Source organism: Aphis gossypii, chromosome 3 (genome assembly GCF_020184175.1).
Source record: "Aphis gossypii isolate Hap1 chromosome 3, ASM2018417v2, whole genome shotgun sequence".
In the NCBI taxonomy this organism is placed as follows: domain Eukaryota; kingdom Metazoa; phylum Arthropoda; class Insecta; order Hemiptera; family Aphididae; genus Aphis; species Aphis gossypii.
In genome coordinates, this window is record NC_065532.1 from 37252363 (window position 1) to 37277633 (window position 25271).

Consider the following 25271-nt stretch of genomic DNA (forward strand, 5'->3'; position numbering starts at 1 on the left):
ATTTTCGAAAATAAAGTTCGGTAAAAAAAAAAAACAGAAACTTCACATATTGTCTTTAATTTACTCTTCTACGATAACCTTGACATTAAAATAATACAGAGTGGTTTTCTTTAGACTAGAAAAAAAATGTACTAATATAACTTCTTGTATCTTTCATTTTCTGTAAATTATCATCCAAATTATGAGTAATCAAACGCTAAAAAAATATGTGTTTTTTTGAATTAATTGTTTTTAATCTTTTAAAATCAATCTAGTGTATAATAATGGTTGGTTTCTTATTCGGATAACTTAAATTAATATATTTTCTCTCCTTCATCATAAATATCTATCTATATATATATATAGATAGATAGATATTTAATGTATATTTTTGTGATGAGAAAATCATAAATGTTTTTTTTTTAGTATATTCAAATTTTCCAACACATGCTGATATAATTTATTATTAAAAAATTATAAGCAATGTGTATTGGTATACCCAAATATTTATTTAAAAAAAAAAAAAAACTCAAATGTAATAAATATTTATTTTTATTTTTTAATCATACATTTATTTGATTGCGTTATACATTCGTATCTCTTAGGAATCAATAACATAATAATATATGTTGTATAAAATATTTCCATTGAAAGTTACTTCTATTGAAGTTGCAATTTATGATGTAAATATGTTCACTTAACTAAATCACTCTTCAAATACAAAATAAATACCTACCTACTTATTATAATGGAAGATTCTAAAAACATGTAATACACGTTCTAAAGAAGTTTATATTGAATAATTATAATCCATAACAAATGGAAATATTTTTAAAATACTCAATGGTAATCACATAATTTATTATTTGTATAATATTTTAGTAAATGTAAAATGTAGTGTTCTAAATAAAAAATAAGTATAAATAAAATAAGTTATTTTCAATACTAAATAAATGTAACTATTATAAATAAATTATGAAATAATAACAGATAGGCATTTGTGACTTTCAATAAACTGAATGGAATTGATACACTTGTAATAAATAGTTAGCATCTACATATTTAAAAACTTGCGAATTGCAAAATTTTATTTGTTGCAAGTATATTAATACAACCTATAATTTTATACAGGCAACCGAATATAAATTAGAAATCTTTTAACCATATTTAATAATTTAATATACATCGATAAAACTATTTGTTTTCGTTAAATTTACGTACAAGATAAAATTTTTCTATGCTGTAGTTTGAAGCGTTTAAGCATTTAACATTTGTTATTTGTATATGTATATGAATAATAAAAGCTCTTTGTTATCGAATCGTATTATGCAATTTTGAAAACATACCTCATGGTTATGAATCGTTAAAAAGATACTTTTTTTAGTAATCAGATGCAGAATAAATCTTCATAGAGTAATATAAAACATTATATTATGCATCATGACGTACAATAATATAATAAAAATTAAATTAATTTCTAAATAACAATTATTTTTTATTTTAATTGAAGTTACTGAGTTTTATTGTTTTGACAAATAAAAGCGAATAACATTTTTATTGATATTTGGAAATATAATATTATAATATAGGAAATGGAATAAAAAATTATTTTAAGGTATATAACTAATATCATGGATAATATTAAATTTACCATTGACAATACAATGCTGTATTTTAAATTTTATAATTATTTGACGGTAATAACGCAAGAAACAATTATTTGAATTATATACTTAATATAAATCTTGTTCGTCGACAAATAAAAAGAAATCAGACCAGCGAATATAGTATATTAATTACATTATTGATATTAATTTTTATAAAATAATAATTAACTATTATAATACATATTTTGTTTGTGTGTGTTTTTATTCATTTGTGTTAAGCACTCTTTAATGTTTAAATAGTTATTGAGTTTATATTATTCATTAAAATATTCAAACCGTAATTATATCAATTTATTGATTTGTATTCAATAATTTACTAGATTTGTGTATCTTCATTAGTTGTCTTCTGTAGATTTATCAGATGTCGTTTGGATCATACATAAAAAAAAATACACATTTTTTTAAAGTGTAATTGAATGTGTTGCTATGTATAAATACATATTATGGTGAAAATAAAGAGCAATTTGTACATATTATCTTCTTTGCATAAACTAAATTAGATGTTCTAGAAAAATTCATTATATTCGGTATAATACTGTATTCAATAAGTAAATCTTTTTATTTTTTATTAATGATAAGTAATCTTATTATGGTATACACTAAATAAAATTTTACTTTAAAATTTTATTTAAATTTTATATTATTATAGACAGATAAAATATAATTTTAAACAATATTATGCGTGAGTTGTACGAACAATTATAATGATTCTAGTTTTATTATGTGAGTCTAATGTTTTTAAATAATAGGTACTCGTACACTTAACATATACAATACACAACAATTTAATATTTACTTATGATTTTCAGATATTTATACATTTTATTATTATTTATATATTTATATTTTATTTATATATAATAGTTAAATTATGCTTATAATTTATATTAAATTATTTTTGTGTTTTTTTCTTTTTATTTGTACCATCATTTTTATTTTTATTTTTTCTATTATTTTTATCTTTTTTTTTATTTTTTGTTTTTTTAGTACCTTTGTCTTTTCCATAATACCAAATCGATGATGCTGTTTTTTGCATGCCTTCCATTGCATCTCCAATAATATGTCTTGATGCTTTAACCAAAGCAACCGGTTTATTTATTTTTGTTGTATAGGCACTAATTATTGGAACGTAGTTTTCATCTTCTAAAATAATGTTTAATTTTACATTTTAATATTATACTTACATTGACTTGGAATAAGAACTTAAAATTTATATTGACAGTGTACATGTGTTTTGGTAGTAAGTTATTTTCACAGATATCAGAAATATTATATTAGGTAATATTATAATATATTACAATTTAATATTTTCACAATATGTGTGATAAATGAAAAGCAATGACGCGTTCTGTGTTTTTTATGAATATCTAATTGCTCTTGGGTCGTTTAAGTATTAAGCATTTTGAAATAACTGAAAGTTACCTCACAGTTAATTATATATGTTGAAATCCGTGTATAATCTTAATGAGTGTTATTTCAATGAAAACTTTTAATAATATTGTGTATAATGTAACTGTACTCACGATCTGCTTTTTCTAATTCTTCATCAAACTTTTTTTTTACATTAGACATCATTTCTACAGCAGGTTCTCCGAATGTTTTTAAGCTTGCTTGAGCTGCGGCCTTAATAGGTAATAAGACATTATTTCTAAGACCATTGGAATGAGATCATTTTCACCTAGTTTTTGAACAAAAAAAATATAACACATAATTATTAATGTATATTATAATAACAATATAACATATTATGTACAATATTTTATTTTCTCAAAGACTTATTATTAAATATTTTAAATTGTATGTTTTATAAAATTATTTTTAGATTCTGAACGACGTGATGAATGTATTGATTTTACAATGATGTGTGTTTTTTTATTTTTTTTTTTTTGTGTCTGTGTACAGCATAACTAGTCGAAATAATGCTCTAATTTCAAACTATGGGGGTGGTTTCCGATGTAAAAGTGAATATCCTTGGTACATTATAGAGGTAAAAAGTTAACATTTTTAAACAGTTTTCAAAAAAATCGAGAAAAACAAAAAAAAAAAATTACGGAAAAACGGGAATTTTTACGCAAAACCAGTTTTCGTCAAAATCGAATTTTTTATTTTGCTATAACTCAAAAACTAATCGATGTAAATACTTGAAATTTTCACTAAATGTTTATATTAGCGTTTTCCATACACAGTTAAATTTTTAAAGAATTTTGACATTTTTTGAACTATTTATAGACAATTGAAATATTCAATTTTTCTAAGTATTTTTTTTTTAAATAACCATAAAAATTTTTTGGCTGACCAGAAGATCTTGAAAATTTAATTCAAGGTTTCTTATAAGTTGTTCTTAAAGTGATAAAAAAAGAATCCGAAATCGTTAGTCACAACTTTTTTTTACAAGTACTTAAAGTTCAAATTTATACGAAATATGTCAAAATTGCGAAAATTTGCAAGTAATTTTGTGGTTGGAAAATCGTAAATATTTTTCCTTTTATAACTAAGTTTTGAAAATTTGGTACAAGATTCTCCATAAATTTTTCTTCAAGTATCTGTAAAAAAAACTCTACCGGATTCAGACAAAAAATTTTATGAGTGTTTGAAATTTAAATTTTTACAAAACCGCGTTAAATAACGGTTTAGCATCAAACGATTTTTGATATTTGTTGTTATTCAAATAGTATAAATCGTAAATACTTGAAAAATTTACCAGTTATTTAGATTGCCATTTGCTTTACGTGATTTGATTTTCAAATTATTTTGACTTTTTTGAGCTATTTATAGACAAATGAAATTTTCAATTTTCCTAAGAATTTTTTTTTGAAGTGTCGATAAAATTTTTTTGGCCTTATCAAAATACTTGAAAATGTTATACAAAGTTCCTCATATGTTATTCTTATAGTGATTAAAAAATTATAAGGATAAATAAGCACAATTTTTTTTATTAGCATTTGAAGTTCAAATTTTGATGAAAATTCGTCAAAATTATGAATATCTGCAAATTATTTTGTAGGTATAATTCATAAAAATATTTGTATAGGTAGCTAAGAGTTGAAAATTTAATACAAGATTTTTCATAAGTTTAGCTTACAATAATTATAAAAGAACTTAAATTTTGGTGTATTCAGGCCTATAAAACATAAACCACCTTTTTCACCAACAACTGGATATTATATCCTAGGCTGACAAATCATCTTCGTTCAGAATCGTTTTTCGTATACAATGATACCTATCATTGCATTCAAATTTAACCTACCCTAGTCTGAGGTCCACCCCACCCACTAATGTACAGCAGAACGGTACCCACTTGCCCGTTTTTTTTTTGATTTTTTAAATTTGCGATTTTGAAATATTACATTGAAAGCAGTCCTATTTATGTAAATATACTAATGTAGAATAAAATCATAAACCAAATGTATAGTAAAACTGTATATAATAAATATTATAGATATTTACTCTAGGTTTTTACCATTCACGTGTTTTTTTGAATCTTCGACTAACGAATTTTTGAATTCTTTTGATAGTTTACTAGCTTTGTTTTTTGCCATATTTTTAAACTGTCTTGCCATTTGTCCAGCCCTAGTTTTTGATAATCTATCAAAATTTTTGAAAAGAGTTGGTTTGACTTCTTCTCCATCTTGGGTGTTAGAATCTGTGTCTTTAAACATTGGTATTATAAAAATATTTCAATGAATGTGATAATCTAACACATCTAATGCAGTATACAATATACTAAATATTCAAATGATTTATTGAAGCATAATATCACAATAAACATAACACTCGATAATGTGAAATAGAAATAAAGTTATCGAAACTGTCTTTATACTTTCATTAATTATTTTAATAATTCAAAATCATATCTAATATTCAAATATTTTGTATTTTTAACAATTTAATTAAATTGCCGAGATTTTTTTTAAAACTTTAACAGTATCTACTAATGTAAACTTAGAAAAATAGTAACCGCCATTAGTAATTACTAATTAGCGATACCTTTTCTACATTGCGTGTATTTTTTTCTATGCCTTTTAATCAGTTTTTGTGTGTACCTAAATTATGTAATATTAATTTTGATAAAATATAAATAGCTATTACTGGAGTAGTTGGAATGAAAAAATCAGTGTATTATTTATTCATATTATCTTCTGAACAAAATCATAGAAAATTTTATAATTTTTTTTATGGAGAGCGTAGAAGGTACTAAAATATTATTAATTCCATAAGAGTCGGTTTCTTTCTTCTACTTATTTTCAATAAACTATATAACTTCAGACACTTACTTAGAGCGAATCATCGGAGCGAGTGATGGACGAATTTTTTTATGGAAATCTAGGTGCGTAGTTTAATATATATGGCAAATTTATAATAATAATACAAATTTATAAAAAATAAAAAAACTCAAAACATAAAATAAAGTGTAACTATGTAATTTTGGGCTTTTTCGCTGAGAAATTCGACTCAGTATAAAATTGCACATCATTTACATAGCGTATCACGGCCGCATTTACGAGATGAGGAAATTAAATTTTCCTGCGATTTTTCGTATCAATTCAGTAACATTTGCAAACAAATATTGACATTTGCTACCATAGAAAATATTTAATCCAATCGTCCTACATTAAACATAATCAAATATCGATTTCACATTTCACATGTATATTAAGAAAATTCATAGGGTTCGAAATTTGAATTACACACTTATATGGATGTATACCCTGGACATACAGTAATAGTGATGGTCGAGATACTTACATTTTGATGAGACTACTACGGACATTTTCTGTGAAACACTAATAGTTTGAAATTAACGGAAAATTAGTCGGATGTCACTAGCTGTAAGTCATTATCGTAATAATAGTTCAACCTTTGATTTGAACAAATGATTTATTTAGGTACTTAATAATCTATTCAATATTTTATAACTGCTAGTTATCAGTTATTATCTATAAAATGTTGAAAAGTAGTTATTAATTATAAATGTGTGTTTTATAAAAAGTTTTAATAGAGTTCTTCAAACAATAAAGTGATAATTTTTCTATGATATTTAAATGCAAAAAATATTCATCCTCACCACTGTCTTTAGATTTTCGAGGAGCAGAATTTACTGATTGCAAAATCTATATAAAAACAATAAGTTTTTGTTTGGTTATGAATTAATATAATACACAAAAAAATAAATAATACTAACAAGTAATATAGAAATTGAAAAACAGAACAACTTCAAAGCTCGCGCCATTATAATTCTGAAAAAAAAAAAAACAAAGTGTTTATTTCATAATTCGAATCAAATTAGCAACTAAAATAAATAAATATTTATTAAATTTAATTTATAGCACAAATTGTTTTATTTATCTGACATACGATACACTATATCAAAATAAATTATTATATTATTAATGTATAAATACATTAATTATTATTACTGTTCTGGAATGATAGTAAACCATCGAGTAATTCTCGAGTTAATACTACTAAATAATTACTATAAATAGTAAAAAATTTAATGAATGTTATTATTTTGAATATAGATTCATATATGTATATTATACTATAATAATTTATAAAGTTGTTTTACATAAAATTATTACGGCGGATGAAACCAAAAAGTGTATACATTTATACAAATACTTCAGACGCCGAGTAGTGTTTATAATAATTAGGATTTTAAATTAAGACTTACGCTACTACGACTTATTAATATAGACTTTATATACAAAAAAGTAATCAATATTATAAGTGTCAAATTCTAAAATCTTAATTGACAAGCATCATAGTTTGGACTTTTAGTTGAAGTTTCATTGACGCATATAGCATATCATGTATGACTGTTGCAATGGAGAGAATGTTGCCACAAATAGTAATCAGGCAGAATAAAATGCTTGACGATTTTGGGTTTACCACAAACGAAAATCGATCCTTCAGTACCATGTCCTTTATTTGGAACCGCATCTGAAATTGAATATCTCTGCAGAATTTGTACTACGAAAATGGTCTGCGAACAGTTAATCAATATAAGTTCAATATGTTTTTTGTGTTCGAATCATTATGCATTAACCTTTTCCAGCTTTTGAACACTATAATGTATTCAAGTTTAAATTAAAAAAAAAAAAAAAAAAACATTCAGAAGTAATACAAATTGAATATTTGACGAAAAACTATGGTATATTGCAGTATCGATCGAAATCTGTTTAGATAATTAATGGAAAATAATAAAACTTAATTTATTAAAAAATAATATGTTAAGTTGTGTAATGGAAGTGTGATCTGTGAGTACTATTTTAAGTAAATTATATCTACAAAACTATAAATATTACACGTTCAAAATCATTGATGTAATTATTCTTCTATTAATCATCGACAACCTTTTTTTTTTATTACCTTAAACAACCCTCTGATATGCATAATTGTTTTATATTCTTAAAAGTAATTTCAAACTATTGTAGTATATGTTGAAATATAATTAACATTTTGATAAACGGATATAAGTATTATACATTTCTTAATTATTTATTTTTTAATAAAGTTATGAGTTACACAAGACAGGAAGAAAACTTAAAATTTAAATATATCACAAAAATTGTGAAAAAGCAAATTAATATATTATATAACCATTAAATATTACGATAAATGTTGGCTCCAGTTATATTTAACATTTACCATACAGATGTAAAAACGCAATATACGTAATATTTTTATTTTTATTATTATTATTTTTTTTATTTAATATAATAAGCCGCAACAGCAAAGGTTATTGGCTATAAACATTAACAATATTTACAAGTGTGAAACATTAATAATAAATAATAATATATACATAACATAATAATAGTAAAAAATAATGTGTTTGGATTATATATAGATTAAATCAGTTGGTATAATTTAGTTAATTTTAGATGATTGAATAATTTTTGTATGTTGATTGGTTGAGGACTTAGAGCTTGTTCCAGGCTATCTTCAATAATACGTAATATTTTAATTATATTTGTAATTGTTTTTTTAATTTAGTATTAACCTATTATATTATGATACACTATAGTACAACTGCAGGCTTTCTAATTACTATTTACATAACGCATAGGTAACCAATTAATAATAATAGTACACAAAGAAATAAAAAAGTTGATAATTAATTTTATTATTTAAAAATAAGAATATTATATACATACTTGTGATTACAAACTTGTTAGGTTAGGCACAATTATTTAAGCTCAAACGATGCACATTTTTAAATATTCGAATGACATCGATTTATATATTAGCGTAGCATGATATTTTGAACGATGACTTTTTTTTTCATGTCTGCGATGTTGAATAATATTATCTAATTTAAAACATTTGTACAAGTGACGGTGTAGCATATTACAATAGAGAATATTTTTCCAAGTGTTCTAAACAGTAAGAACAGTTATTAAATTGGACGAAAACATATTTAATTTAAATATAACGAATGAATATATTATAAAATTGTCTATGCAAGTTATCTATTTTTGAAACAGATGTTTATAAACAATAGTGAATAATAATGTTGTTCAAAGTTATTTATATATTACGAGAATAGAATACAACTGACGACTATACATTTTTCAGACTCGTTTTATGTTTTTGCGATTATCTTCATTCTATGTTTGACTAAAATGAACTATTTTTTAAATAGTTTAAAATATGAACAAGTAATTTTAAAATAACTAAGTCAGTAAGTTCATAAATTAATGAAACCACTATAGTAAATTAAAGTGACTGTATTTCTCCCTGTAGGTACTCACACATTTACAGTGCTGAAAATAATTGTGATTATAATAATTATATTATGTATTACCTAAATAAGAAAATGTGATCAGACAAGTTTAATATTTCAATATTATATTATAATATTTGATATATCAAATTATAAACAATATTATTGTGTTAAAATTAAATTATTTTAAACGTATTATAAAAATAAAAATATTGTAATATAGTCTGGGGACTTAATAATGATGTTAATTATTAAATAGACGATTTTAATTAAAGTTTTATTTCTTATGGATAAGCTTTCCATATTTAGGGATTTTAACACTATTACAAGAGGCATTTATTAATAATGTGCTTTAAAAGTTAACTACTCTAAAACAATTCATATATTTTAATTTGTAATTTCTTTTTTACTGTAAATTGAAAAACAGATGTTAATAACAATGTTTCTTTGAGTTTGTTTGTGTCCATAGTAAATATCGAATTAACAATAGTATTGTGTAATTTTAATAATATAGTGAAACTTCCATGTAGGTAACCGATTCTATAGAAAATAAAAAAAAATCATATTACCTTTAAAGATATTCATTAAATAAAATGAAATAAATTTGTTTTAGTTCACAAAAATATTTTGTTAAACAGATTTTATTTTAAAATGGAAGTTCTTTGTACAGGAGTTTTATTGTATATAACAATCTGAATGTTTCGAATGAATATATTTTGTTAGTTAATATACACTATACAGTATGTAATATTTTTTATATATTGTAGAGAGTAACTAATATTACAATTTAATATATATATATATATATATATATATATATATATATTAATATTTATTATTTTAGATAGGTGTTTCATATTGTCATGTCAATAATTGATAAGTAGGTTTGTATAGTATATTTTAACAACCAAACAAAAATTCAATAAATTGTATAACTTCCTAAATAACTAAATGAAAAGTAAATTTTTTAATTGATTTGATTATAATAATATTACAATATAAAAAAAAACACAGATTTTAAATGCAAATTTTCTAAAATCGAATTAATTGGTATAGAAAAAATTCGTTTCAATTGAATAATTCATTATATAAAATAGAAAAGACACGATAATAAACAAGGAAAACCTTTTCTATCAATAATATTATGCGTAGTCTAGTTTGAAATATAGTAATATGATTAACTATTTAATTATTTCAATAGTAATCTATAATAAAATCTTTAAAAAAATGTAATAATATGCTTTTTAGATGTCACTTTTAGTTATTTGTGACTATTTGATTTATTACTAAAATAATAAAATATGTACATATTATATACGTACGTATTAGATAAATAGAGTTATTTTTCCTTTACAATCCTTGTTCAAACATTGGTTTTGAATTAAAGTCATATAAATCTTTAATTCATCCTCAAAACCATTTTCTATAATTTATCATCAGAAAATGGTGTATGAAAGAAAAATCAATAAGTACAAAACTCTTTATCCTCATATTGCTACCTACTTTTAGTTTAAAAACCGTATTGGTAACATCGATTTATATAAAGTACAATATAAATATTAAACACTCATATTTACTAACCATACTGAGATCATACCGTACTAGTTTTTTGTATTTATACATAATATCGTGTTTTCCACGTTTTATTTTATTTTAGTGTTTTTTTTTTATAAATATTGGTTCATATTTCAAAAAATTAATACAAAAAAAAAAACCAAAAAAACATGAAATTATTTTCAATTATATTCTATGTACTATTATCAATTATTAGTATTATTATATACATTGTGTATAGTTTATGTTACTACCTCTATTGCTCTATTGTATACTATTTTTTAAGTTTGTTTAGTGTATCACATAATGATTTTACATATTAAAATGTCAATACTATCTCGTGTATTATATTTTCATAACTAATTATAATGTTTCTCTCGATATTTTTTTTCCTTGTAGACACGCGTTTTTATTGGCTGTTAAAGTATCGTATAAAAAATCAATTTAAATTAGTTACTTATCAATTGAACGAACCGCAATTTTTTAGTAGACAGTTGCAGAACTTTGAACGATTGACGATGTTTTGACATTAGATAACAAAAACAAATTGGAATCCTACACAGTAAGAAATTCGAACGATTTTTGAATGGATGGATTATTCGTTTCGGCACACCGTCACACACACATACACACGGCGTGCTCTTTGATCGCTTAAAATATTCCATTCTACGTACTTGCTTAGTATATATGCGCTTAACCAAAAAACAAACAAATCTTACTGAACCGTAATCGCCCATTCGATTATTTGTGTGCCACGAGTCACGACCAGCATATTGATTGACACAAAGATACGGTTAGTTCAACTTTCAGATACTGCCCGATTCAAGTTATTTTTATTTTTCAGATATATATGTATTATACTTGAATCTTACTATTATAATATTATGTTACATTCGTTGTGAATAATGAATAATGATAGAAAAAAAAACAAATTTCGTTTTCATCTAAGAAAAAAAATATGTTCGTTTCGTGTACCACGATGCTTATGCTGTGTTATTTACAAACCAATAGTAATAAACGTCTAGCAAACCCATGAGTAGAAACTGAAAGAAGTGTCAGGATAGTTATCGTAGCCTAAACAAATTGTCTCGTTCTATTGAATATCAAACGATGACAGTTTTTTATATAAATTTAAACAATAAGTTCGAATTGTTTACATGTCGACGTTTGATTGTATGTGTAAAGTGTTTTAAAACGTTTCATAAGCAAACAAAATATTCGGCTTTGTAGCTATATATAATTGTGTTGTAAATTTTAACAACGATATAATTAAACGATATTTTTGAACGTCATAATACTATGTTTTTTGCTAGATGTATTATTTTATCTTCTTGAAAATTGAAATTATCGGATAAAAATGATCATCGGAAAAATGTTTACTAAGTATAATTTATTTCGATCGGTTTGACTAAACCAAGCGTCGTAAATCGTGCAAATATCTATATACGCGTTATTTGAAACAACTAACAGGTATAATATTATGCACACGTCATTAGAATAATCGGCACTTGAAACGGTTTCGATGGCGGCGGCGGCGGTGTCGTCGATGGGAGCAAATCAGACCCCCGATCCGATAACAATATTACACTAATGATGAACCGTAAAGAAAACCATGTATTATAATTCCGTGATTTCCAGTTTGTGTTACGTTTTGTTATTCATGAACCGTACGCACACGGCAACCCATATAATGTAAGAAAATTAAATTTCCTCCCTGCGGGAACGATATGCCCTTGTAATAATAACAATAATAATAATAATAATAATAATAACAACAACCGTAGGAAAAATATAACGCGGAAAAAAAACAACTTCTAGTTCGTGTTCTCGTTTTATTGCTTCGTTATTATTTAGACCATTTTTATCTTGTTCATTTTTTTCAGCCACTTAACATTCCAATTTTGCACTTCTGCGCTTCTCCGCCTATTCACCACCACCACCATCATCACCAGCCGACACACTATATATGGACACACACACAATACGCGTACACACGCGGAGTCGGATTCATTACGAATTCCATATTGGTTTACATTCACATACCAAAAACGAAAAAAAAAAAAAACCAAAAACACATTTATATATAACGTAACATACGAGTACTGCACACAGACAAGCGGACATTCTTGTCCGACGATATTCGCCAAAATCTATATGGGCCCCGCGTATTCAAATCATGTCCGTTCGATCGACGGAAATGTTTTTGGCCAAAAACATCGACCGACCAACCGACGAGTTTTCATTTACTGGTAAAATCCTCGACTGCAATAACACCCGTATTATAATAATTTAATATTAAAAAGTAATAACATATTCCTATATTTAATAAATAAATTTACCAAATTATTGTTAACAGTTCGATGAAAAATAATCGGTTTGATTGAATTATACTATGTAATTTATTCGATAACGGATTCTTTAGTTTTAAGAAAGCATGAGTTAATTTTATTTAATTATGGATTTAATTTTAGTATTGAGTTTTCTTGTTTGAATTAATATTCTAATTTTTTTTTAAATAAAAAAAAACTTAAAATTATATTTATACTCATATTAATAAAAAGGAATTGTAATGATTCCATGGAATAAAATATCATATGTATTACAAGATTTTGTAGGTTCGAGATCGTACTAGTTTTTCAATAAGCTTATAGCCATTTTTCAATAATAGTTTCAAAGTTTTTTTGAGTGCTACGACTGAAGTTATTCCAGAATTGTAGCACATATATTAAATAAACAAACAATACTTATATACATTTATTGGAAATAAAAAAATTTTAGAAAAAGTTTTCTTAAAAGATATAAATATTTGTTAGTTTAGATATTGTATCGCTCTATGGTTATTTTCATTCATAATCCATTTTATTAATTGTCATAATGAATAAATCATTTGAATCATTAAAAAAAAATTCTTTTATTAAGACGTTTTATTAAATTATATTTGTATGTAAATTTATATTTTATTACGTATACTATGGTATGGATAGAGCAAAAGACAAGTTTGAATAATTACGTATGTACATATTGTAAATAATAAATAATAGATTTTCATATAAGACAATAAAACATTAATGATCGATTTCAAAAGAGAAAAAAAAATATTAGAATAAAATACTGTCAAAAATTTAAAAATAACTCGATATCGCAGTGAAACTTGTCTAGTTTATACAGAATACCTCTCTCGAACGGACAAATACAATAATAACGATAGGTATTCCAATGTATTTCAACATGTCGACAATGGAATTTTCTATAACGGACGGGTTCAGTAATAAGTCGGCTTAAATAAATTGATAACAAACAACAATGATAGTTCAAACTCAAATGTAATTTATTGTTAACATAATATAAATAAATATATATATAGGCTTCACAGGTCGGGAAAACACAATGAGCGATTACATAGTCAATGGCCAGATTAATATAAATTCGAAGAAATATTATAACCAGAAATATAAACTGTCTGCATTATCTACGTATACAATTTAAAGATTAATCTTTCAAGTGTTCTTATTCGGAATCGGTCTCGAAAATGTTACCATTTGTACCGCGTAAATTGTTATGCGAGTTGAAAATATTCAGTGCAAAGACTTCAGCATCCTTTTGATTTGTTAACTCACTGATAAATTTTCTATCGAGAAAATACGAGTGACAAAAATTTTAAATACCTAATACAAATCAGATTTTGCGTGTGGATACAAAGAAAACTCTTAGAAAAATATAAACAACATTTTCATTTAATAGGCAAAAACCTGTGTAACGGACCCTTTTGATAGTCCCGTGGCTGTCCGTTATACACAGGTTTCACTGTAATAAAGTAATTAAATTCGAACCTTTTTTCCATTATAGAACACACAAACACGGGCACACGATCAACATTATATTTTGTTATATATAGGTACGTTACTTACCTTATAAATTGTAATGTACGTATACTCATAATACACGTAAACGTGTTTACACACACATATACTTTCGTGTGAGTTATTAAAATATGAACCGTAGTTGAACGTTATTATAAAATTGTAATAAAATGATAACTTTAAACATTTATCATCAACTAATAAAAAAAAAAAAAAAAACATATACAATTAACATATCGTGGAAATTGTTTTGTACTGAAATCACCTATTCACAATATTGTCGATGGCGATGAACCCCTTTCCGTTTTTCTCCCATCTTCGTATATGTTATATCATTACCTTTTTAGCCTAATATAATAATCTGATTGAGGACCTAAACAAATTATAAGTATGCTGGTTATGTATCGTAAAAATGTTTTCTTAACTTAGTTTTAAATTCAAAAAATTATTATATTTATGCAATATAGGATATACAATTATTAGCTGTTGCTTATCGTAATACATAAATATAATATATTAATTTACTTTATTTATGATTATATTTATTGGTTTAACAATAATACCTACCATATTTCAGCATTGTTTTTGGTGGTATTTGATACGAGGTAAGTGCAGCATAAGAAATCAAATCAGTAAGTATATAACATAAGAATATTTTATTTTGGTGAACGAAGGAACTATATTGTTTGTGTTATTACTATTTTTATTTATTTTTAAATAATGTGTTCCACAGGTGAAATTTAATATTCTAATTATATTTAATATCACATTTACCTATCTACTAAATACTTAAGATTAAAAGCTATATTATAATATTTTATTCCTACTTATGTATATTGTTGTTCACAGTTACGTAGTTAGCTAGACAATGTAGTTTAACAACACAAGGTTAATAATTTCTATTTTTGTATTAATGTATTTAAACAAAGATGATTTTATTGAAGTAAAAACAAAAATGCAAAATGTTCTTAAATTAATTATTGTTACGAAATATCGAATATTTTATTCATAACAGATGAATTATATAAGGTAATTTAAAATTCTAGTACCTAATATTCGTATAAAAAATATCTTTAATGTTCTATTATTAAGTCTTATTTTTTTATTTTGAAACACAATTTTTTTTTAAAAATATTAAATGGGGTTGGCTAATTATTAACGCAATAATTCATGGTCATTAGATTTTAAATTACAACACACCCAACCAAGTGGTCTGCCCAAAACAGTCATCTACTATTCTCGTGTAAAGTTCCCTCCATCCGAAATATTTTGTCGTCTTGCCAATCGGCTAGCTTGTTCAAACAATATATAACGATATGATTCCGATTTATCCAGATAAGCAATGAGTTCTCTGGCCTGGTTGTACAAGTAACTGCTTTAATGTTAACCAACGAACTAGCACGGTCGTGATAATATAAATGTTCAAATAATTTCAAATATTTTTTTTTTGTTTTTAAAATTTGACAGTGAAAATTATTTTTTAATCTTGAATAGGAACATTATAAAATACTTGAGTTGCATTTTATAAATTCTTATCATATAATAATTTAATATAAATATACTTAATTGTTAACTAATCCCATAAACTAATTTATATAAGAAATGTGTTTCGTTGGATTATTAACGGGAACTATGAAATAATAGCTTATTTAATTTCTGAATGTTGAGTTTTATTCATCAAATGTTGAATACTATTAGAATTTGTAACTAGTATTAAAGTCAGAAATTTATATATTTTAAAATATTGTATAATTATTACCTGTCATGTAATTAGTAGAGAACTAATTTTCTATATAAATTATAATTTATTTATTTTAAGTATTTTACTATCTTTAGCCAATAGCCATTAATGTATTTTTAAATGTGGAAGAACAATTGTAATACATATGTACTATGTAAACAATTTCATTAACGTACATAAGGATGATTACTTGGAAAATAATTCCTAAAAATTCCAAAAACCAAATGGAATAATCACAGAAACCATATAGAAAAATAATCTTAACAGCAAAATCGTTCTATTAAATTAATATGTTTGACAAAATCAGCATTTATAGTAAATAAAGTAAAATACAAATTTTCAAATATTTATATATAATATTTAAATATTTAATTTAAGAAAACCAACTAAATAAATAATAATAATAATTATTATTATTATTATGTAATTCAATAAATGAATGTTATTGTGACGCGGCGTTAAAGGTAGGCAATTTAGCTACATACGAGTGTTCATAATAATATATTATTCTTCATATTATTATCAATCATGAATCATGATATCTTTTTAACGCATTTTAATAATAAAACTATTATTGATTACACTTCGTCGATGTATAAAATTCAATTTGATATTTTACTAAAAACATTGATTAAGATAGATATAATGAGCTTTGCAGGTGTCGGCGACCGCGCTAATGACATTATTTGACGCGTGATATATGCACCACGGCAAGTGCGAGACACGTATATTATAACAATATTATATTACTCGTACAGAGTTAAATTAACTACATTATAGAAGGTTATCTTTGGGGTTAAAAACTCGGCGCCGGTGTTGTGCAGGGACAAATCAGTAGTTTTAGTAGACGACTTGTGATTCGAGACAAAACCGTATTACGTATTATAAAACCGGTAGAAATAAAAGGTAGGTACCTCCTATACTCGAGACTTTCCGCAGCAGTTTATACCTGCTGCACATATCATATTATTAATAATGATAATAGAATGCGCTTAACCGAGTCGTCGTCGTGTGCTGTTTCTATACAACGCATAATGTAATATACTCGATTAATTATACCGCCGAAGAGGTAGACGAAACGTCGTTCGTCGTCACGCATAATAAATATCACATATTATATAATATTATATGTTATTATTTTCAACGAACAGGTAGGCAAGTACGACGCGGATGACGATGACGGCCGTGCACTGCTCTGTGTATAACCCGTGTTTTACTAACAGAGTATAATATAATTACGTGACGACACGCGTACACGTACCCATAAGTGCTAGTACGGCGACTTAGGTGTGATATATCGTGCGCGACGTCCATCTATCCGTCTAACTACACATACGATGTACACGACGTATACTTATGCGTACATAAAATTGTGAGGGCCTGCGTGTCTAAACAGCGTGTGTCCGGCTGTGTCGTCGCGTCGTAAATTGCATCGAACATAACATATAATATACGTAATTTATTATTATTGTTACTGCTGTGATACTATTACAATACGATGCGGACACGAATCGATGAGTGTAAAGCCATCACTACGATTAAACGATCATCGACGGATGAAACCGCGAAAAATATATATATATGTATAATATTGTCGCTGCGTTTGCGTAAAATTTAAAAAGTGTACGATAACTCTTGATCCGTTTCAAACTATTGATTGGACGTTGATCACTATGGATTTTTTTTTAAGCAGTACCTCCCCGTAAACACTCGTCGTTATCATCGTGGACAATCGTTACTTTTGGAAAATATTTTTATTACGTTTTTTATTGAATTAGTTTTTTAACAATTTAGGTACACGTTTTTAATCCCGTGTTCATCTATGCTCAATATTTATTTGCGAATCCAGTATAGATATCGAATTGTATGTTGTAAATAATTTCAAATAATTATTTAATATTGATATTATGATTGTATGATTAATATTAAATTTAATATCGTACGTAGATAGATATAACCCAGTATAAATGATTTATCGGTTTCCACGTGGATACAATATCTGTTATGTGATTCGTCGCCGACGAGTTTGTAATATTTTTATTGCAATTCCCTTTGTTATTTTTAGTATATTACAAATAATAGTTATTTAGAATCAAAAGATTTTACACAGTTGAAAATAGTTTTTGTGTAGTTGACAATTTTCGAGAATTGATGATTAGAATACTTTTTTCATATTTAACACGAATCGATCAATGAGTATTAAAGCGAAAGATAATAATTGTTATTCAACTAATAATATATTATTAAAAAATAATTTCTATAAAACTAAAAATGCTTTGTTAAATTTCTTAAAATATAATATAAAACTAAAAAAATTGGGAACGATTTTTTTCTCTATCTTTTAGTATAAATAAAATTCATAGCTTATTCTAGATTGAATAATATTGGAACGATTCAGTCAAATCAAATAAACCACAAAAATATATACACATTCAATGAAATATGATAGTCGTTCTAGAACACGATTTAACCTGAAATCGATTTGCAACACAACTGATCTTATTAAAGCTCAGGAAAATTTTTCAAAAACGTTCTTTGCTCCGTAGATATGCTCTTGCATAATATAATTATATAAAATACAGTTTATTTATGATTTTTCTCTCTCAGACCATTTGCAGTTTTTCTCACATTTATACTAAAAAAAAAAGAAAAAAACCAACAACAACATCTACAAACCGGTGCTCAACGGTGTTGTGAATAATGTGTGCCGTCTTTTCCGCACATTGGTAGGATAAATCGTGTACCGTTTATTTTCACGCGAAAATAAAACGCCCGACGAATGGCCCGATAACAAGACGTTTACAACACCGGACGTTTCCATCCCTCCACCATTGTCGACATAAGTCGATCACGTTCGGAGCAAAAATACATGACTGCAATAGTTTCTTTTCTTTTCTTTTTTCTATTTTTTTCACGAAACGGACAATGTTTTGACTTACAATGTCTGTTTTCACTGACAGTAAAATGCATACAGTTATTTGTTATTTTTCTACATATTGCTCAAAACCTAAACAAATTATAAAACGTACATACTATGACGTGTTAGCATAATAATTAGAAATACATAATATAAACATATAAAATACGTAATTTATCTATATCAGGTTCCGAGGTAATTATTGTTTAATCGTTGTATTGTTATAAACCATGCGTAAATATTTGAATATGTTAGGTGAATGCAACTCTAATTTTATCTTAAATGTCAAAAACTGTAGGACACCAAGCATATTATACCCAACTATACTTATACTCTATGAATAAACATATTATATAATATATAATTATACTACCGATTCTATACAGTATTTCATATTTTAGTATTGTTCATTGCATTGGTTTTAAATGAAATATATATTATGTTAACTGTTTTTTAATACATGTCATTTCTTATTGTTGACAATTATTTTGGTTGTAATTACCTATATTTGTTGTAAATCAAAATTGTATTCATTCTTATATGAAACGCTTAAAATTATAAGTAAATAAATATATAACATTAAAATAATCAAAATATAATACATATCCGCATATTGACTAATTTTAAAATCAAAAAAATTGAGTAGGTTCTAACTACCTAAAATACTTGATATTTCATTCTTTTTTTAATTTTCAATATGTACTTTTAAAATATAAAATGTATTACATTTTACATTACCATTATTTTTCATATACATTATTCGAAGTAAGTAAGTTTAATATAATACGCAAGAGTATTATGTTGATGTATTTTAAATGTCTTCTAAGTATTTCTTGGATATGTTATAAATAAATTAGAGTACTCTATAAAAAATGTTTTTACATTGGTAAGCTACTATAATTCATTATTTAAAGGTTTATATGTATTTTTAATTGGTCAGAAATAATAATAAATTAAAAATTAAAAAATGTTCATTATTTATGAAATAATAAATACTTAAAGAATTTTATTAGAATAGGTCTAAAAAAAAATTAAATATATTCATCACTTAAAAATGTTTTAAGAGATACAAAAGTAATTGAAAAAAAATAATAATAAAAGTATCGGTATGACAGAAATATTTTATTATGCAGGTAATATTAATAAAACTCTTGTGAAGATATTAAAATATTTTGTTAAAAGTAAAAATAATAATAAAGTGATACAACAATATATTCATAAAACAATTTTAAACAATTATTTAAATATAATAGTGTTATAAACTCGAGAATAATAAAATTAGGTAAATTGTTTGTATATTAATGATATGAAAATTAAAATTTGATATTACGTCGACAAATGTGTGATTTTTAACTTATAATCTAATTTTTATGGATTTTTAAACATGGTATTTTTGTTCAAAATAATTTTGATTAAAAATAAACTATATTTGACGTTTACTTCTACAGTAATTCACTCCCCGTGATAACGCCCTCAAATTAATTTGGTTTATTGGATGTTCTCTTTGTCTGAATATTTGATGAGATTACTTTTTGCTTACCAACATATTGTAATATATTATAATTATTAATTTTAAAATATTTTGATTAAACAATATATTAATATTTTATGTAAAGAAAGTATACTGACACCAATACATATGAAAAATTTAAGTTTAGTAGATTAACATATTTTAAATGTATAGTTATTTTCTTAAAAATGTTGAGTTATATAGATAGAATTATTTATTAAGTAGTATTAAATAAAATAAATACTCACCATATTAAAAAAAATAATTTAAAATGACACATTATCATTAATGGTACATATAATATTAGTTGGTGCATAATTATTGTACAGTTTAGTATTTTTTCTCTAAAAGACTTTTATTTATTTTATTTTAAACCACGAAATACACAACTTTAAACCCAAAAATAAAATGTTTAATAAATTTAAATTGACCTCCAAAGTGAAAGACATCAAACTCAACTTTTCTCAACCTCGTTGCTAATCGTATATCACATAAAAACGCGATGAGAGTTTGGCAACTGCTGCTTGAAGTAATATTATTTTAAGTATATGAGAAAAAAAAAAATTAATAATTTTGATTTATATATTGAGACTATAAAAAATAAATAATACATTAAATAAGAAGATTATAAAAATTAAAAGATATTAAATAAAACGTAAATGACCTCGCGTAGAATATTTTTATCCTATAAATATATGTATATTAGACTCGATATATTAGGTATTCAAAATTTATTGAAATTATTTAAATCGTATTAAAATTAAATTAATTTAATAACGACGATAATATTTTTCACGAAATATATTCAGAAATATAGAATTATTATGATATTCAAATTGAATATCCATTGACACTTTTAAAACGCAAAATATATTTCATGATTATTTTAATTCACGTTAAATACATGCAGAATACCATAGAAATACGGTGAATATTATATTATTATTACATCGTTATTGCCATCAGCTTATCCATAATATCGTCTAAATATTTGATCACATTATTGTGCCATTTTAATTTCATATTTTTCAATAATTATTACGGGTTCTTGTAATAATGTTTAATTTTCCGAGTATATCAGATTTTATACTTATTCTCAAGTCTAGACACGGATTTATATAGAAATATACATAGTTAAATTATGATTATTATTATTATTGTTGTTATTTTGTCGTGATAAAAGTTTTGAACGTGTAGTGTGTACACACGGCGTAGCATCGTTCCGGAACAATCAGCTCAAGCAACTTTCTGTATAAACATATCTCTCGCTATAATACAAGCTTGCATCCATCGTTTGTAAAATATACAATTTCGTTTGAATAAATGAAAATATGTGCTATAAATTTAATGTAAATTAGCGTTTAAATTTATGTGTGGATCTCGCTTGTATAAAGAACGTACCTATCTGTTCTTTAAAAACTTTATGATACATGAACTTTGTTTATAACAAGCAGCCTACGTGTACAAATTATCGATGCATAAAGTAATATGATTTAAACAAATATACAGTTTAAAATTAGTTTTGAAATTTAATATTACTAAGCGTATTATAAATTTCAATACAATAATAACTATTTTTCAAGAATAGTTTTTGCAACAATCCTTTGTTTTATTATATTTTCATATATATATATAAATTATATGACTATCCATGACTTGTCAAACTAATAGAAGATTGTAATCAAGTAGTGTAAATATTTTTTAAATAAAAACATAAAGTACTAGGTATTTGTTAATAATTTATTTTATCAACTAATTACTTAAGTTTTGATTCTGTATGATGTTCTTGTATTTTTTATAAATAGTTATTGATATTTTATAATAATTACTTTGGAGTAATTCATTATGATTTATGATTTTTTAACATTTGCGTCCAAATAAATCCTTAACTAAATAAAAAAAAATGTATTACACTATATACATTGTGCTCGATGGCATTTTCCATCTGGAATGATTCCAGCGAGCTTTTATCTAAAATCTAATAAAGGCAATCAACGTAAAAAATGTGTTCTAGTCTTTTAGGACTATGAGGAGACCTTGGAGCTTTGGATAAACTTCATCAATTGGTATACGATGTTGAAAACTTTGTTTCAATATATATTTTAATCAACTTCAGAAAGTTATTGACTAAAACTATTTTAACATTAAAAAAAAAAAAGAAACATCGTATATTGATACTCCTCGAAATTTATGTCGATTTGATTGGAAATAAAATATGGATAATAAATTGCATGTAATATTCGGAATTTGTAAAAAGAAAAATAACAGTGATATTTATTGCACTTATATAAGTTTTATAAAACATTTATTATATTTTAATTTTTTAATAGCTCAAAAGAGAATTATACTATAAAACCAACTCAGTATTATTATTTAAGTGTTTATAAAACAGTAAAATATTTTTTAAAATAATTTTTTGTTTAGAACACAATAAAAGCGTTTTTAAAATTGGTTTAACATAATATATTAATTACACATACTATTACTATTGGTTCTATAATTAATACTATTACTTTATATTATGATATTATTATTATTGTAATATTACCTTACTATATAACCAATTTCAAAATTCGATAATTGTTTAAACATTTTTGAAATAAATCATATTAATGAGTGTTATTTGATATACTTGAGCTAGAAATCATTACTTATGAATCTTGAATTTTAAAAATAAATAAATTATTGAAAATAAACCTTAAATATAAATAATAAACATAAATATGCAAGGAAACTCATTTAAAATTACAAGTTGCACAAAGACAATAAAATTTATTTTGTTATAATTTTATTTTGTATTCGATAAAAAAATTAAAATGAATATGAAAATTTATAATAGGTACTTTTATTACTTCTATGTACAATTATATAACACAAGTAATATTTTGAATAGTTAAATTGTTGATACACATCTGTATAGTACATTTATAATGCATTTTATATGTATAAAAACAAATATTGATAAATCATTTTTTTCAAAATACTATACATTTCGAAATATTGCAAAACATGTATGAAAACTGATAATTATTTCCTATATATAGACAATATTCCTGAAACTGAGTGCATTTAAAACATTTTTGAAATGCTAAAAAAACTGATCTATTTACTATATATTTTATGAGTATAGTCATACATAGTACTTTTTTTTTTAAAACCAATAATTTTAAATTAATATTTTTGACGAAAAATATATTTTATATAATTCATATTATTGTGCTTTTATTAATTTATTTTATAGTTTTTTTTTTCTTTTTTGCATCAACGTTTTTTCAATACTGTGTATAATCCATTTATGATTGTGTGCGCCTGAGAAATACTAATTCAAACAAAATACCTGCTTGACATTGTTTTTTCCGCACTATGTACTCGTAATCGTTTTATAGTACTACACAGTGACTAAAATTAAAACAAAACAAAAAACAAAAAAATGTTTAATCGTTATTAAAATCACAAACGTTTACTCTCGTAATACACGAATTTTGATAGTGGCCAACTACAGCGGCGAGAGATATTCACAGCTCATTAGCAGATTCCGAAAAGTGTTTACTATGCAAAACGGAATAACAGGACTCCGTTTTCGGCACCTGGTGTTAATATTATACGTTTTCAGTACTGCACTACTATACATATATATATATTATAATATATACTGCACTGACTACAGTACCCGCTCGTGTTGTTGTCGGGTACAATTGTCCGACTGGATTCAAGCCAAGTGTGCCAAGTATTAGCCGTTTTCCGATTATCATTTTTCCGCGTAAAATCGCAGGAATGATTTCCGGAAGGCGCTGCATGTACCTACGCGACTGCTAATAACTTTGTACGGGGCAAAAAAATCGCGTACGTTTTTTTTTGTTTTTTGTTACCCCGTTAGCTTTGAATTGCGTGCTACTATGAATATAAACGGTTTTACCGCGTCTGAAAGGGACACGTGTAGAACACCGCTCACTCGCCGGGCACGGACGGGGAACGCGAACCGAGGGAACGCTGTTGTTTTTATTATTATTACTATTATTTTATTTTTATTTTCAATTTCAACGCTAAATAACTTCCATCGATTACGAGTACGGTGTAGGAGGTCGGCCGAGGAAAGAAAATAAACCATATACACAGAAACTATAGAAAAAACCTATAATGACATTTTCCCTCCACGCGCTCAAAGACTGAAAAACGCACCTTTGACCCGACCCGCACACGCAGCGACAACATTATAAAATCGAATTACTGTAGACATGAATATTACTTTTCCCTCTGGTAAACAATGGCTCGTAAGATTTTCGTGCAAATGGTTTGTTACGAAATAATCAAAAA

The 25271-nt window shown here is 24.9% G+C and overlaps 1 pseudogene; it reads right to left on the bottom strand.

Annotated features, from left to right (window-relative positions):
• Positions 1–515: 515 nt before the first annotated feature.
• On the bottom strand, positions 516–8965 carry LOC114127032 (uncharacterized; annotated as a pseudogene).
• Between the last annotated feature and the right edge of the window lie 16306 nt (positions 8966–25271).